Raw genomic sequence first — 17841 nt, 5'->3', positions numbered from 1 at the left:
GATACGGAGAAAGAATAATGATGCTGTATAGACATTATGAAAAAAAGATGACTAAAATAAGTATGAATAATGGGAGAGGCAGTAAATTCAAATGAGTAATGCTTAGAGTAAAATATTAGTTTTTAATAAGAATTAAACAGATAAATTGAACAGGTAAACTGAAGCAGCAAAACTAAAAATATAAAGTAAGTATTTTTTTTTTTCTTTTGGTTGCTGCTGGGAATCAAACCCATGGCCTTGCACATGCTAAATGTATGTGCTCTACCATGGATTGAAATCCCTAGCCCAAGAAAAAAACTTAAAAAATAAAAAATTTTATATTGGGAAAATATGTTGCTACTAATCTGATTTACCTTAATAGTAAATATATTTTTAGGCAAGTAAGTTATAAGATATACAGAACAATGTTATATTAGAGGAATAATAGATAAAAAATATAATGATTGGGAATATTTATGCATCTAACAACATTGTGTTTAAGTATATAAAGAAGCAATAAGGAGAAATAAATGAATCATCTGTTGTTGCAGTTGGTCATTTGAACATGCTCCTTTCAGAATTTGGTCAAATAAACAAAGAGAATCAATAATTTAGAAAATTACAATAAACATTGATAAACTGAGACTGATAGGTGTATATATAAAATCTTGCATTAACAAATAGAGAATAAACAATATTTTCAAGAACTTATTGGACAGTCATAAAAATCAATGATGTACACAAAAGAGACTTCAAAATTCCCAAGAATCAAAAGTCAAATAGACTATGTTCTCTTGTAAAGCAGCAAAATGAGAAATCACTTATAAAGAATTGTAACACAAAACCCAGATAAGTCTGGAATCTGAAACATAATAGTGAAATGACTATGGGTTCAAAGAGAAATACATACATTTTAGAAATGATACTGAAAGAACTAAATATGAAAATTTATGGAATATAAAGTAAAAAAGCCTACAGGAATAGGTATTCATTTTTATATTCAAGGTGTTCTAAAAGGTAGTAAAAAGCAAGGAAGCCCAAGAATCTACAGTATATAAGGAAAAATACATAAATTGAAAGATATATCATGTTAAAAGATATAGTATAATACTGCAAGTATATTAGTTCTCCCTAAGTGTATGTGTGTGTGTGTGTGTGTGTGTGTGTGTGTGTGTGTGTGTGTATTTTGCAATTCCTATTAAAATATCAAGCAACACTGTAGAACAAAGTGGTAATGGCATAGGATAGGGCAGGTAGACTAGTGAAAGAAGAGATTGTGAAATCAGAAACATTTATATGGAGGGAATATTATTATCTAGTGTGAAGTAAGTGTTGAAAAACTGACATACCATATGAAGAATAAAGTAGGCCATCTACTTCATGCCATATAAAACAGTGAATTCTACATTTATTAATGCCTCAATATGAAAGAGAAAATACTACAAAGCTAATAAGTGAAAATGTTGGATAGGACTATCTTGGATAGGATATCTTAAATAATTCCCTCAAATTTAAGAATTTTTGTTCAAGAAGGAACACCATTGGCAAAGTCCACAAATGGGTGGCTGATGGAGAGAAAAATTTTCAGTGCTTCCCAAGATAATAAGGAATAATAGGGAGGTGGAGAAGGAAATGTGTTCGAATAGGCAGTTAACAGAGAACAAAACCTAAGGGTTAACAAATATACCATGACATCTTCAATCTAATGAATAAACAAAAATGAAGATTTTAAAGACAATGAAATACTACATTCCATTCCTCAAATTGATAAAAATTAGAAAATGAGATACCTTCCAGTGCTTGTGAGGATTTCAGGAAACAAGAACATAAGTAACATAGTTGTACTCAATAATCCTACTCCACAATAGGTTTTCTAGAGAAACTTTCCCACTGATACATGATTGTAAGGATGTTCACTACAGCATGGTTTAGGGGATCAGGGAATTGAAAGCAGCCTAAGTGTTTATCACTAGGGTGTTAGATAAAAAATATAATAGATGTATAACATGGAATACTATTTAAAAATCAGAAAACAATGTCCCCAAAATGTATTTATTTGGACTGTTGATTATATATATATAAAGATGATGATATATATATCATCATCTTTATTTTACATTTATATGGTGCTGAGGATCCAACCCAGTGCCTAATGCATGCTAGGCGAGCACTGTACCACTGAGCCATAACCCCAGCCCTTGATGATATATTTTAAAAGTAAGAAACAGGATGAGGTATATATCATTAATATAAATGAAAATGCACATATATAAAAATCACCTTGTAGCAGTGGTGCACACCTGTAATCCTAGTGGCTTGGGAGGCTGAGGCAGGAGAATTGCTAGTTCCAAGCCAGCCTCAACAATTTAGCGAGGCCCTAAGCAACTTAGTGAGACCCTGTCTCTAAATAAAATACAAAATAGGGATGGGGATGTGGCTCAGTGGCTGAGCACCTCTGGGTTTAATCCCTGGCACCCCCTGTCCAAGAACACCTTGTGTATTTCCAAGATGCATAATATACAAGAACATTAAACACTGTAGAATAACTGCGTATTGAAGGAGTAAGGGCACTGAATATAAAATAGAAATATAATAATAAAATTAGAGTAGAATTGCATGGCTCAATAGTAATTTTTACATGAATTGAGGATAAGAGGAATATAGTACTTTCTCTTCCTGAACTTCAGGGTAAAAAGATCTCTCTTCATGTATGTTTGAGTTTGAATTGCTCTTGAGGGATGTGCTTTGAACATGGTACACACAGATTCTCACAGGTAAAACCCTGCTTAGAATCAATTTATAGCTCCAAATTACTTAATCATCTGTGGAGTGTTATCTACCCTGTCAGAGGTAAGAGCAGATAGAATGATTAGACCTTTTTGAACATTGGATAATAGAATGAGACTATAAAATAAATTATTACAATTAAAGGTTGACTAGTGAGTGTGGCAGCACTCTCCAGAAAGAATGATCACATATACCTTGTTGGGATGTTGTTTCAAGATTGTTGAGAGTAAAAGATGATTCAATGTAGCAAAGGAAGCTCTCACTATTTCATATAGTGTCTTTAAATTTTGACTTTGCCTCTTATTTTCATTCAAAGTTTAGACATTTTATGTCCCAATTTTTTCTTCTGTGAAAATAATTATAGAGCTACTCAGAGTTTTATGATGAGTTAATATATGAACATAGTAGTAATCAGAAAATATTAAATTATCATGACATGAGGGAAGGATTTAAAACATGATCAAAGAACAAAACACTATAAATAATATAAGCATATTTTGAAAGGCCAAAACGGGATTTTAAATGTGAAATATGTTGTAACTAAAGTTGAAAACTTAGTGTAATAGTTTAGTATATTAGAGATTAGAGAGTGCTGCAGAAAAGTTAGTGAATTGGAACTTAAAACTGGTGATATATTATCTAGAGAAAAATAGGGAAGGGTAAAAAGGTAGACATTTAAAAAGAAAATTCCATGGGAATAAAGGCCATTTTATATCTATGGGAGTTTCAGAAGGAGAGAATAGAAGGCAATTTTAGTTTTCATTCTTTTTTTGGGGGGGGGGTGATGCTAGGGAATTGAACCTGAGACTTTCAGGAGGCAACCTTAAAAGACAATTGTCAGTAATTTTTCAATTTAGCTAAATGTGGTGGTATACACCTGTAATCCCAGCTACCTACTAGGGAGGCTAAGGCAGGAGAATGGCAGGTTAAGTTCACCTTGGGCAAATTATTAGTATACACATACACACATACACACACACACACACATATAAGTAAATAAAATGTGATATATTATATATATATACACACACATATAGAAATAGAAAAAAAATTTAACTTAATACAGGAATGCTTTCTTCAATTTAGATAGGAACAAATTATGCCTGAGTAGGAAGCTATTTATGCATACTACATGTATCATCATGAAACCCTGGATAAGCATTTCCTACAAAGGATTGATAGTTAGACAACATCAGATTGTTCATTAGCAATAATAGTTGTGAGAATACAGTAGAGTAGAATCTTCAAAGTTTAAGGAAAATCATTGGCAACTCAGAATTGTGGATCCAAATAGCTGTCATTCTTCAGTGAAAAGTAAAATAAAGACAATTTTCCAGACTAACAAACTGAGCAGTTTAGTACCTATGGATCCCTGTATGAGGAACTGCTGTACTGAAGGAAGAAGCAAGCTGAGTACATTGGTGCATGTCTACAATCCCAGTTTGAGCCCAGGCTCAGCAACTTAGCTAGGCCCTAAGTAATTTAATGTGACCTGTCTTAAAAAAAAAAAAAAAAAAGGTGGGGGTTGCCCCTGAGCTCAATCCCCAGAACTGTAAAGAAGAAGAAGAAGAAAAAAACAAACTGTTTCCAGAAGGAAAGAGTGAGATACAAGAAAGAATAATAGATAAAATAATATTAATTTAATAAGTAGAAAAAAAATTAAATGTCACTCTACATATTTGTACAGACATTACAGAGATAGTGCCATTAAGGCCAAAACCCCCAAATCAATTGAAGTGTATTCAAAAAAGATGATGAATTTCAGAGAAAGAGCATAAAAGGAAGAGCTTATCTGTTGTGTCTGACTGTTGGTAGATGATAGAACAGGCAAAATTTCACATCTAGATTGTTTCTAGCTACCCTATCAAGAAGAAGGACTGGATAGAGTAGAATATAAATTTAGACAGGAGCAAAATGAAATGAAATGAAGCCTAAGATGTGTGAAAAGAGAAACTGTAAGGAAGCATTAAAGAGATCTATTACCTTGCTACTCAAAGTGCCCAGAGACTTACCTAAGAGCTTCTTGCAAGGCAGAATCTTGATCCTCACTTCAGATTTCCTGAATCAGAGCCTTCATTCTAACAAGTTCCCCAATTTGAGAAATACTGTAAGATTGTCTTTTAGCTAGGACAGTTAAAATCTAGAGGCAAGTAAAATTAATGATTTGATAGGCAAGTAAAATTAATGATTTGATATTGATTATCATTGATGAATCACGAAGATGAGAGTGTTTTCTGAGAATGGATTTGGGCTGATGTCATTTTAAGTTTCAAAAAGGCAAGAGAAGATTGTCACATCTGTGCATAGCCTAATCTTTTCCCAAAATCCAACATTAGAATGGAATATTAGAGGGAAGGTTTGTGAGGTCCTTGAAGTAGAATTGATCATTTAGAGCCAACATTAAAACTAGATCATCTCAAACTAACTTTATGTTCTTTTTTGATAGGATTTCTAGACTGGAAGATCAGAAGAATATGGAAGATATAGTAAATCTGTACTTGTTGGAGGCACTGTCAGGGCAGTATATGGATGGATTAGCTTATAATTAGGTTTCTTCACATTTGAAAAATGAAGCTGGGTACAATGGTATATGCCTGTACCAGTACTTGAAAGGCTGAGACATGAGGATTCCAAATTTGAGGCCAGCCTGTCTCAGAATAAAAGAGAAAAGATTGGGTATGTAGCTCAGTGTTAGAGTATTCCTGGGTTCAATACCCAGTACCAACCAACCGACCAATCAAATAAATACAAAACAAAACAAACCTCTCTCACTTATCTGTAAAATGACTTTTCCAGAAATTGTATTTAATGATATGTTAGCCTACATGTAAATTCCTGATAGAATCTATACCTCTCTAAATGTGACTCTTTTTTTTTATTGGTTGTTCAAAACCTTACAAAGCTCTTGACATATCATATTTCATGCATTAACTTCAAGTGAGTTATGAACTCCCATTTTTACCTCAAATACAGATTGCAGAATCACATCGGTTACACATCCACATTTTTACATAATGCCATACTAGTAACTGTTGTATTCTGCTACCTTTCCTATCCTCTACTATCCCCCCCCTCCCCTCCCATCTTCTCTTTCTATCCCATCTACTGTAATTCATTTCTCTCCTTGTTTATTTTCCAATTCTCCTCACAACCTCTTATATGTAATTTTGTATAACAATGAGGGTCTCTCTCCATTTCCATGCAATTCCTCTTTTCTCTCCCTTACTCTTTCTTATTTAATATCTTAATTAATGAATTGGGTAGGAAAAAATGAGATGGTAACATGCATGTTAGATGAGAATTTCAGCATTCTGAAAGATCTATAGAGCTGAATTATTGACTAAATCTAGTAGGATTAATTTAATTGCTGAATGTAAAAATATTTATGTACCATTCCTCCCTTGCAAAATGTATGCATGTGTGCACACAGGACATTCTACTTAAATAACCCCAGAAAGTCTGAATGGTGGTTGCCACTGCTCCCTCTTTCCCTCCAAAAAACAACAAAAAAAAACTTATTGAAATCTTATGTTGTTTTAAAAGTGTCTGGAATAAGAAGGAAGTGATCAGATCACACATAAAATACTGAGTTCTGGGTACAATGATAGACATTGACATATTTAATCATGCTTCAATGCAGAGTTCAAAACCATGGCATATTAAGGAACAGTTAGATGGTAGCTTGCAACAGAAATACTCTTGGGATAAAATGATAGTCTCATGTTATTTGAATGGCTGTTAAGGAGAAGAGAGAGTCCTAATGGGTTGAACTTGGACTAATGGGTAAAACTATAGAAAAACATTTTATTTTCTACTTTAAGATATTATTTTGTATTATACCTATTATAAAGTAGGATGTGGGCAGCCTCACAAAGTGTACATCTGATCATTACTGCTAGTGTTCAAGTATTAGAGATGTCTTGTACAGGTACTTCAGGTTTTGGATGAGAGATTGAACTGAGTCTTTTAACGGTCCTGTCAATGCTAGTATTCTCAGGGCTTTTACATAGACCTGTAAGGCTTAGTGATCTTAGTCTGATACCAGAATGAAGAAGTGTTACATACATGTTTGCTTAGAGGGATCAAGGTAGAAGAACCAGACTGGCTGGCCACTCTGCCTATCAGGTTTGAAGAAGCAAAGATAACATTTTTGGCCAGGTGTGGAGGTGCATGCCTGTAATCCCAACAGCTTTAGAGCCTGAGACAGGAGGATCTTGAGTTCAAAGCAAGCCTGGACATCAGTGAGGCGCTAAGCAACTCAGTGAGACCCTAAGCAATTCAGAGAGATCCTGTCTCTAAATAAAATACAAAATAGGGCTGGGGATGTGGCTCAGTGGTTGAGTGCCTCTGAACAAAATAACCCCACAATTTTATTATTAATGCTGTATGCTTTATATAGTCATCACTTTTTTGATAAGGAATTTCAAGGAAAAGTGAGTGGAAAAGACATATTGACATTACTCTTTTAGATTATAAATTGAAAAATTATAGCCTGCTTTTTTTTTAAATAAAGTGTAAACAAACAGTATACTGTGGAATGGTGCATCTCTACCCTTGCTGCTATGATTTGAATATAGTTTCTTCCTCTTGAAAGGCATTTTGGAGTTTAATCCCCATTGTAAAATATTAGGAAGATAGAAACTTAATTTGACTATAGTATTTTGATGTGGGGCCTTCAGGAGGTGATTAGAGTTCGATCAGATCATCAGCATGGAACCCCTGTGATTGAATCCTAGTGGCTTATAAGAGGGACAAAAACCAGAGGACATATACACATGAGCTCACCATGTGATGCCTTTGCCACCTTGGGATTCTGACACCAAAAAGGCTAATCAGATGCAGCTCTGCAACACTGGACCAGAACCTTGAACCCAGACAAACCTCTTTTCAACTTGTAATGTACCAGTCTGTAATATTGTGTTATCAGGAATAGAAGATGGACTCATACAGTTGCTTTTTTTGATGTTTCTCTGAGCCAGTCATATTTTTGTCATGTATGAGGCTTCATTCAAATAGAGCTTGATGTAGTTTGTAGAAATAGCCTTTTAAAAAGGTTTACTGGTATACTCTTTATGATGTCAATTCCGTGGCCCAGTGTCCTTCATTTTGCTCCCTTTTTAGTTGATAACAATGAGAAATACAGTGGTAGGAAATTATACTTAGTTGTCTTGGGCAAATGACTTAGTTTGAGCCTAGATTTTCTTAACTTTAAAGTTAGGAGGTGTGTGTGTGTGTGTGTGTGTGTGTGTGTGTGTGTGTTTTACTGGGGATCAAACCTAGGACATGTCATTTTAAGTAGGCACCTTACCTGAATTACATATGTAGCCTTAATATTAGGAGTTTAAATAACATAATGTTACTATTTAAAAAATTGATGAAGTATTGTAGGATACAGGAAAAATGCATGAAATATTTTAACACCACTCAGATTTAATATACATTAATGTTTGACCACATTTAATGTCCTTTAAAAAAAGAAGTCTTTTTATGGTTTGAATCTGGAATATCCCCCAAAGGCTCATGTGGTCCCTAATCCAGCAGTGTTCAGAGATAGGTCTTTTGGGGAGAAGTGATGGGATCATGAGGACTGTAACCTCATGGATATATTAGTTCATTGATGTTGTCATAGTCTATTGGGAGATGGTAGAAAACGTAGGAGATGGACCTAGTTGAAGGGAGTGGGTCCTTGGTGGCACACACTTAGGACCTTGTCTCAGGCTTCTTCCTTCCTCTTTTTCTGTTTTTTGGCATTATGAGGTGAGCAGCCCTGCTTTACCTCTCTCTGCCATCAGGCTCTGCCTCCCCATAGATCCTTCTCAGTGCAACAACCAGCTGACCAAGGACTGAAATCTCTGAAACTGTCATCCAAAGTAAATCTTTCTTCCTTTATTTTTCTCATGTATTTTTTTCACAGCAAAACACTAACACAAGGTCCTAAAAGATAAAAAATCGAACTTAAATATTCTCAATTATCAAAGGAAAAATTAGCTTAAATAGAAAATATCATTAGAATCTCAGAATTTTAGAACTGTTTGGGGTGTTGGAGATAGGAATAAACATTTGGAAACTGCCATATGGAAAAGGTGGTTAAAACCTAGGATTGAGTTAGTTTCTCCAGAGGAAGTTATATACAATAATATGTAAAAAGAGGAAATGACAGCATAGTGAATGAAGAACATGAAAAGGTTCATTCACAGAGATGGAAAGGTCATGTTGGCAAAGCCAACAGAAGAATTATAGGAAACAAGCTATTTTTTCATTTTTAGTAAATTACTGCTACTACTGTGCATTTAGGTAGATCTATTTACTGATGTAAAATAAAGCAAGGTTAAGGTAATTAATAGTTTTAGGATCAGAAGTGAGATGCCAAAATAGCTGGGTAGACATTTTTTCTGTTGATTTCTATTGGTGGAGAAAACCTTGTAGAGAAAAACCTCTTTTTTATTGAAATTGGCATAACCCATTTACCACTGGCCTTGATGCTTGGCAAACTGTAGATGGTGTTCTTCCAGCTCAGTTGATGTGAATAAACAAGGTCTTATTGCTCCTGCCAGGAGTGGTGTTAGGGTGATGACTGTGTGTCCTGCTAATCTTTGAGGGGTTTTCCTGAATGTGTTTTTTTTTTGTGTGTGTATGTGGTTTACAAAATATGGACCTCATGCAAAATTACACTACAAATTTAGTTCACTCCAAACCAAAAGATCAGTGTAGAATTCAGAGCAATTAATCTGGTAGTAGCAAAGTGGTTTTTGTGGTTGTTTTTATCTCAAATTTCTAGACCAGCACATTTAAATTCTGCATTGCATGAAAAAGCAGAACAAGAAAAAGTGTATAGAGGTGATTTGAATCTAATACTTAGTAAAGAAATGATTATTTAGTAATTAAGGCATGGACTTGGGCAATTTATGTGTCAAATATTTATGATATGAACTATTTTTTTGTATCAAATCCTGCATTTCCAGCACTCTCACACTATAGGTTTACATTCATTTATCACAAGAGTTCTCATTCTTGGACATTTTCAGTCACCAATTCCAATGGGTCTCATACTTGACATTCCCTCAAAATGGCATGAAGATATTTATGACTATTTAACTCTGGCACATTTTCAGGCCATTTAACTGAGTCAGTAAAAGTGCAGCTTTACTATCTAGATACTTTTAATAAAGAAACAGCATTCATTATAGGGTCTCACAAATACTGTCCTATGGTAATTGTCCTATTGGTAATATTGAAATGAGAAATTTTTAGAAGCGATGAGGGATATTTTCCTGTTATGTTATGATCCCTCATCTAATGATGGAAAGCCTTTTAGTTTTGTGAAATTAATACTTGGAAGAACTGGGAGATAAGTAAATTAGGCAGTTAAGACTTCTCTAAGATTTAAATGTCTGGGCCTTTTGCCTTTATAGTAAGAAGGTTATAGCGTATTAGGAGATATTGAGTAAAATATTATTATTTTTTTAGATGAGTTGATTTGTATTTTGCTTGTGGTTATTGGTTAGACATTTTAGAGGAGGAATATATAGTGTATGATATGTAAGTTAAAAAATAGACATTAGATGCAAATGATTAAGTATGTGATTTATTTTAAAAATTTATGACATGTACTTTTCTAAGTCTTTGACCTTTTTAACTGTGTAGAAGGGTCAGCAGATTGAGTAAGCACCCTCTTTACTCACAGTGACTGATGCCCTATAATGGATGTGGTTAAGAGGAATCAAATTTGATACTGTCAAATAGGATTAGTAACCATGCAGGCTGGCTTGAGCTTTGTCCGAATGCCAGGTGGATAAGGGTCAGTGAGTTCTGTGCGTATGTAAAGCAGCTTCATTGTTGAATTTCATATTTTTGCACAGGTCTTAGCTCAGTAGTAGCTTCCTTTACTTTGGAGTGCAGTATTGTGTCTGTTCAAATATTTATTTTTTGGACTATTTGTCTTTGCATAGGGAAGAGTTCCTGATTTTTAATAGGTAGATGACAGAAAAGCAGAAGGAAACTTACTTTGACATCTTGTGTCTCAGAAAGGGACCATTACAGGACTCAGTGGTCATCATGTCATTCATCTTTCTTTTTCATTGAATTTTAATCCTTGTGCTTGTGTGTCTGAATTCAGCCACCAAAACAGGAAATTTTTAGTGTAACATCTTTTGGATTCACTAGTCTTGATTTATGGTAATTCTGCTGTTTGTCAGTACACTCCATTTTTAGATCACAAGTAAATCAACTTTCTTATTCCTTGTCCATGAGAAAAATATTAAGTTGGCTGACTGGCTTGATGTGTATTATTAACTTTAACTTTACATTTCATATAGTATATAAGGGAAGGACTTACTTAGATCCCTTTGAGTTCCTCTACTAGCATTTTGTGGTTTTTAGCATTATAGATCCTGCACATGTTTTGTTAGATTTATACCTAAGTTTTAAATTTTTTGGAGTGACTGTAAATGATTATAAACTTTGAAAATCAAAGTTGGAAATTGAGTCATATTTAACTTTGACCAGTTCACAAAATACTCCACATTTTTAAAGCAAATATAAATAAGCCTCTGGTTACCTTACTGAATTCTTACTAAGAAATACAATAGACATATAAAATACAGATAAAATATTAAATACTTTAAATGTTATAATAAGGTGCAGATGTTTTAAACTTTAACAGTTGAATTTAATATTTAGTGTTTTTCTTTATGATTTATCTTTTGCATTTAAAAACAAAACCCTCCTACATCTCAGTGACTTTAAACTATTTTCCTCTATTTCTTTCTAAGAGTTGTAAAGATTTGCATCTCATGTGTAGGTCTTTAATTTGCCTAGAATTAATTTTTGTGTATTGTATAAATTAAGAATCTTTCCCCTTTCACCAGTATGGGTAACCAGTTATCTCGAAATGATTTGTTGAATATTCTGTTTTTTTTTTCCTTCTGATTTTACCTCTGTCTTGGTATCCGTTTTCATCTCTATGTGCTACTATAACAAATACCATAGATTGGGTTATTTATAAAGAACAACAATTTATTTTCTCACAGTAATGGAGATTGGGAAGTCTAAGAACAATTTTGGTAAATTTTGACATATGTTCTGTGGAACCAACCTATAGTCAAGGTAATGAATATTCTACATTACTCCCCCAGATTTTCTTATACTGCTTGTAATCCCTTCCTACTGACTTACTCATATCTTTCTCCATTTACTCATTATCTCCCCACCTGAAAATTTTAGGCAACCTTTGATTTTCACTACTGTAAATAGTTTACATTTTTCAGAAGTTTACATACATATTAATGCATATAGCATGTAGGCTTTTTGTTTGGCTTTTTCCCATCTCGATTATTTTCTGAGTAATCCATGTTATGGAGTATGTCTGTACTTCATTTTGAGATTTATCCATGTTATACAGGATGTGAACAATGCATTCCTTTTATTCCTGAGTTGTGTTCAGTTGTATGGATGTATGAGAATGTGCTCATTTGTTCACCTGTTGGTGGACATTTGAGTTCTTTCCAATTTTTCGCTATTGCCAAATTAAGCTTTTATAAACATTTATGTAAAAGTCTTTATGTGAACATATGCTTTTATTTACTCTGTAGGAGTAAAATGATTGGATCATATGGTACATATATGGATGTTTAACTTTTTAAGGAACTTCCAAACTGTTTTACAAAGTAATTGTTCTATTTTGCATTTCTGTTGCCAGTGTACAGATTTTCTACTTATTTATCAGTTGTTGTTAAGGTAAATCTTCTACATTTTGACCTTTTTTTTCTTTTTTCTTGGTAATAGGGATTGAACCCAGGGACACTTAAGTGCTGAGTCACATCCCCAGCACTTTTAATTTTTTATTTTAAGATAGGGTCTCCCTAAATTACTCAGGGCCTCATTAAGTTGCTGAGGCTGGCTCTGAACCTCCTGCACCCAGCCTACATTTTGGCCATTTTAATAATGTTTGGTAGTATCTCAAGTGCTCACTTTCCATTTTATCTTCTATACGGAAGTGCCTGTTAATATTTTTCTTAATTAAAAAGAAAGTTTATATTCTTTAGTTTTGAGATCTTTTCATATATTATGGATAAAATTTTTTAAAAATGAAATTTATGATTTGTAAATTTTTTCCCCACCCGTGGTTTGTCTTATGGCATATTAGAAAATAAGTGCTATTGAACATACTTGGTTCAAAATTTTGCTTTAGGTGTGAGTTACATTTTGGACTCTGTTGCAATGATTTGTTTATTCTCATTCCTAATTTCTTTATTATTTTAAATAGCTTTATAATAAGTGTTGCTATTTTGCAAGGTTAGTCTACCTTGTTCTTTCTTTACTTTTTTTTTGTGGAGAAGTAAAGAAAAATTATTAATTTGCATTTCTCTAATTGCTAGTGATGATGAACATTTTTCATGTATTGATTGATTGTGCATCATCTTCTGAGATGTGTCTCTTCATGGCCCATTTATTGATTGGGTTATTTGCTTTTTTTTGGTGTTTAGCTTTTTGAGTTTTTTTGTATACCCTTTATATACCCAGTTTAGTGCTTTATCTGATGTATGAGGGGTGAAGATTTGTTCCCAAGATGTAGGCTCTTTGTTCACCTCACAGATTATTTCTTTTGCTAAGAAGAAACCACTCTAAGATTTCATCTCACTTCAGTCAGAATGATAGCTATTATGCATACAGACAACAATAAGTGTTGGTGAGGATGTGGGGAAAAAAGGTACACTCATACACTGCTGGTGGGACTGCAGATTGGTGCAGCCAATATGGAAAACAGTATGGAGATTCCTTGGAAATCTGGGAATGGAACCACCATTTGACCCAGCTCTCTCTCTCCTCAGTCTATACCCAAAGGACTTAAAAACAACATACTACAGGGACACAGCCACATCAATGTTTATAGCAGCACAATTCACAATAGCTAAACTGTGGAACCAACCTATATGCCCTTCGATAGATGAATGGATTAAAAAAAGTGGCATATATACACAATGGAATATTACTCATCATTAAAAGAGAATAAAATCATGGCATTTGCAGCTGAATGGATGGAGTTAGAGAAGATATTGCTAAGTGAAGTTAGCCAGTCCCAAAAAACAAATGCTGAATGTTTTCTTTGATATAAGGAGGCTGATTCATAGTGGGATAGGGAAAGGGAGCATGGGAGGAATAGACAAAACTCTAGATAGGGCAGAGGAGTTGGAGGGGAAGGGAGGGGACATGGGGTTAGAAATGATGGCGGAATGTGATGATCATTATTATCCAAAGTACAGGTATGAAGACATGAATTGGTATGAATATACTGTGAATACACCCAGAGATATGAAAAATTGTGCACTGTATGTGTAATAAGAATTGTAAGGCATTCCTTGTCATATAAATAATAAATAAATAAAAAGAAGTAAAATAAAAACATTTTAATTTAAAAAAGAAAAATTATTAAAATTTTCTTCTGTAATGTCTTATATCTATCATTAATCTCACCCAGTATATTTTTTACCTCAAACATTGACGTTTTCATCTTTAGTTGATTTGGGTTTTTAAAATATTTTTATGTCTAACATTGAATTGTAAGTCCTACTAATTTCTCTCTCCCATCTTTCTTGAGACATATTCCACAAATACAACTTTATATATTTAAGGCATAAAGTGTGATGCTTTAATCAATGTATATATTGTAAAATAATTACTACAATCAAGTTAGTTAACACATCTGTCATCTCACATAGCAAGCTTTTTTCCCTTGTGATAATATTTAAATAAATTTCAAATATGTAATACAGTATTATTGACTGTAATCATCGTGGTGTGCATTAGATCCCTAGAAAATTTTTATCCTTATGACTGAAATTTGTACCATATGATTAGTATCTCCCTATTTCCTCTCCCTGCTCCCATCTTTTTCTCTTGGTGACCACCATTTGACTCTTTGTTTCTGTGAGTTCAGCTTTTTTAGATTCCAAGTTAGTAACATCAAACTATCCTCTATGTTATTTCTGGATCAATTTTCACTGAATGACTTTTCTTCTCATTATGAGTTGTATATTCCAGTGTGTTTGCAAATCAGGTAATTGTGGATTGGGTGCTAGGCATTATGAGTTTTACATCATTGGGTGCTGGGCATTCATGTATTCTTATAAATAATATTGAACTTTATTATGTGATGTGAATAAATTACTTTGAAATAGTTTAGTTCTTTTGGGTCTGTTTAAATTTTGTTAGATGATATAAAAACTACATTTAGTCTTAGGTACCCCCTTCCCCAAACACTAAATATATTTGCAAAAATTGAAAACAGTCATGCTTTTTTTAACTGTATTTTTTGTGAATATAGTGGCCCCCCATAATAATGTGTTATTTTAACTTACCTAATGGACTCATTTTAAATTAATAAATAATTTAAAACCATTGATAAGTATAACTCAGAGGGGCTGGGGTTGTGGCTCAGGGGTAGAGTGCTCACCTAGCATGTGTGAGGCTGTCGGTTCCATCCTCAGCACCACATATAAATACTATAAACATATTGTGTCTAACTACAACTAAAAAATAAATATTAAAAAAATAATTACTTACATAAACAAAAGATCTTTGGGTCTTCAATATTTTTTTTTTTGGACTGGAAATTGACCCCAGGGATACTTTACCATTGAACTTTTAAATTTCGAGATAGGGTCTCACTAAGTTGCTGAGGCTGGCCTCCAACTTGCTATACTCCTGACTCAGCCTCCTGATTCACTGGGATTACAGGCATGTACTATTGTGCCCAGCTTCAATAATTTCTAAGAGTGTCAAGGAGTCTTGAAACCAAAGGAGGGTATTTAGAGAGAGGGCTGTAAAGGAGCATTGAGAGTACCAAGATGCTTGAGGATCATCCAAAAGCAGGGCAGTTTCCCAGTGAAGGCTTGTAATTTTGTTTTTTTTTGTTCTAGCCTTCCTTTGTGTTGCCCTGTCTTGTTTTCTGTCCTCTGAGGCTTCTTCAAAACCATGTCCTTTAGGACACAGCAATAAGTAAAGGAATAAGCAGGATGGCAGGCATAACTTCTTTTAAGCAAACCATTTTGGATTTCTGGTCTAATTTTCAGCATTCAATGATTTTGTGTCTGTGTGTCAGTTTGTATATGTTCTCAACTATTAATTTAAAAGCAATTTTAGCATTTTAGAGCGTTTTGTAGTAATAGGGATAGTGGATAATAGGATAATAGTACCTCCATTGATTCATGTCTACCCAAATCTGAGTGTGCCCATATTTGGCTAGGGTCTTTGCAGATGGATTTATAGGTCCAGGATTGCTAGGAGCCAACAGAAGATGGGAAGAGACAAAGAGTTATCCTTAGAGCTCTCAGATGGCCTAAGAAAAATGAGACTTAGATAAGAGAAGGTGGCAGGCTTAAGATTATGGCCCTGCTGAAACCTTGATGTCAGATTTCTATCCTCTAGTACTGTGAGAGAGTACAAAATGTGAAGAATGACAAGTAAAATAAGAAACATGGCATGTATTCAGAGAACAGGTATGGCGCTAGAGCAAGGAATTGCTACAAATGAAATGAGAAGGTGTAGTACAAAGATAAGGCAGTGCTGGTCAGATGGGACCCCTGCATCATGGAGGGCCTGTAATACTATGCTCTAAATTCCCTGGCAGGGGGTATATTATAGAATTAGTTGAGAGTGGAGGATCTAGAGATAGCCCAGTTGACCACAATCCCTGCTATAAATACTTATTGGTAGCTTTGAGATTTTGGGCTTGCTACCTTCTCTTAGGTCTATGTCCCAGCTTGTGTGCTATCCTTCTTCCTTCAGGGATTTAACCCAGGAGTACTTTACCCCTGAGCAACATCCAGAACCCTTTTCTTAAATTTTTATTTTTACTTTGAGACAGGATCTTGCTAAGCTGCTTAGGTCTCAAGCTGGCCATGAATCTTCGATCTTACTGTCTCAATCTCCTGAGTCTCTGGGATTATAGATGTGTGCCATTGTTCTTTCTGGCTTTTAAGTCCCAGTTTTTTAAAGTGCCATAGTAGAGTGTAGAATTGTCTGCAAGAAAAACGAAAAGGAAGAAAATACAGTGCCTAAGGATAGAACTCTGAAGATTTTTAATCTGTTGTGTATATGGTGGAAGAGCATACATATGACCATATATGTGTTTGTGAGTCAGAAAAAAGATTATCAAAATTAGAAAATTGTTAGTGTTGTCTTTCCATACTATAATAAGGTTAACTATATGTCTTTTATTAAAGTAAAGTAGAGGCAAATTAAAGCTGAAAGAGTATTTATTGAATGCCCAAGGTAAAACCTTTGATGCAAAGTTATAAATGAGAACTAAAAAGATCCTCCCCAACTTCTGGCTTGGTGAGACTAGTGGCATAGAAATTCTTGTATAATGTAGTTTAGCAACTACATTTATAATGTAGTGTGGTTTATCTGCATGTTTTTTCTTTCTAGGATAGTCCAACATAATCTGTAAGTACTTGAGACTAGTCACCTAGAATTTTTTCATAACACTTCTGAACAGTTCCATCATGCTGTATCTCAGTACTATATCTCAGATGCCTTGTAGTTTAAATACAATATTAAATCTTTCCTGAGAGCTTCAGTATATTCTAAATAAGAATAATTACTCATATTACTTGCTTTTTCTTTATGGGTTACTACACACGCAGTAACTAAGTATAGCACGGTAAAAGTAATATTGGGCAAGTTAAAGATGAGAGATATTTTACAGAAGCAAACTTGCTCTTTAAGATTTGCAGTGATTAGTGATGTGTAATGTAAAAGTTAAATACATATTGGACTTTGAAGACTTAATATCAGAAAAGAATGTAAGATCCCTCATGAATAGTTTTTAATACAGATTCATTTTGAAATGACATTGTTGTAGAAATATTAGATAAAATGTTATTAAAATTTTATCTTTTTAACCTTTTTAATATAGCTATTAGGAGGTTAAAAATGGCTTGTAAATATGACTCATATTTTCTCCAAATAGCACTCTTTTAGCTGAAAGAAGTCTACCTTCCTGTTTTTCTGCAATTAAATACCTGTTGAAGTTTTAATCCTTGATGGAAAAACAAAAAACAAACAAAAAAATTG

General features: G+C 33.9%; 1 protein-coding gene across 23 annotated transcripts in view; it reads left to right on the top strand.

Moving 5' to 3' along the window:
* Nucleotides 1–17841, top strand: part of Erc1 (ELKS/RAB6-interacting/CAST family member 1) — a 502961-nt gene that overhangs the window by 126288 nt on the left and 358832 nt on the right. The window lies entirely within an intron of this gene.

The sequence above is a fragment of the Ictidomys tridecemlineatus genome, chromosome 6 (genome assembly GCF_052094955.1).
Source record: "Ictidomys tridecemlineatus isolate mIctTri1 chromosome 6, mIctTri1.hap1, whole genome shotgun sequence".
In the NCBI taxonomy this organism is placed as follows: domain Eukaryota; kingdom Metazoa; phylum Chordata; class Mammalia; order Rodentia; family Sciuridae; genus Ictidomys; species Ictidomys tridecemlineatus.
This window is presented reverse-complemented; position numbering and strand designations above follow the sequence as displayed.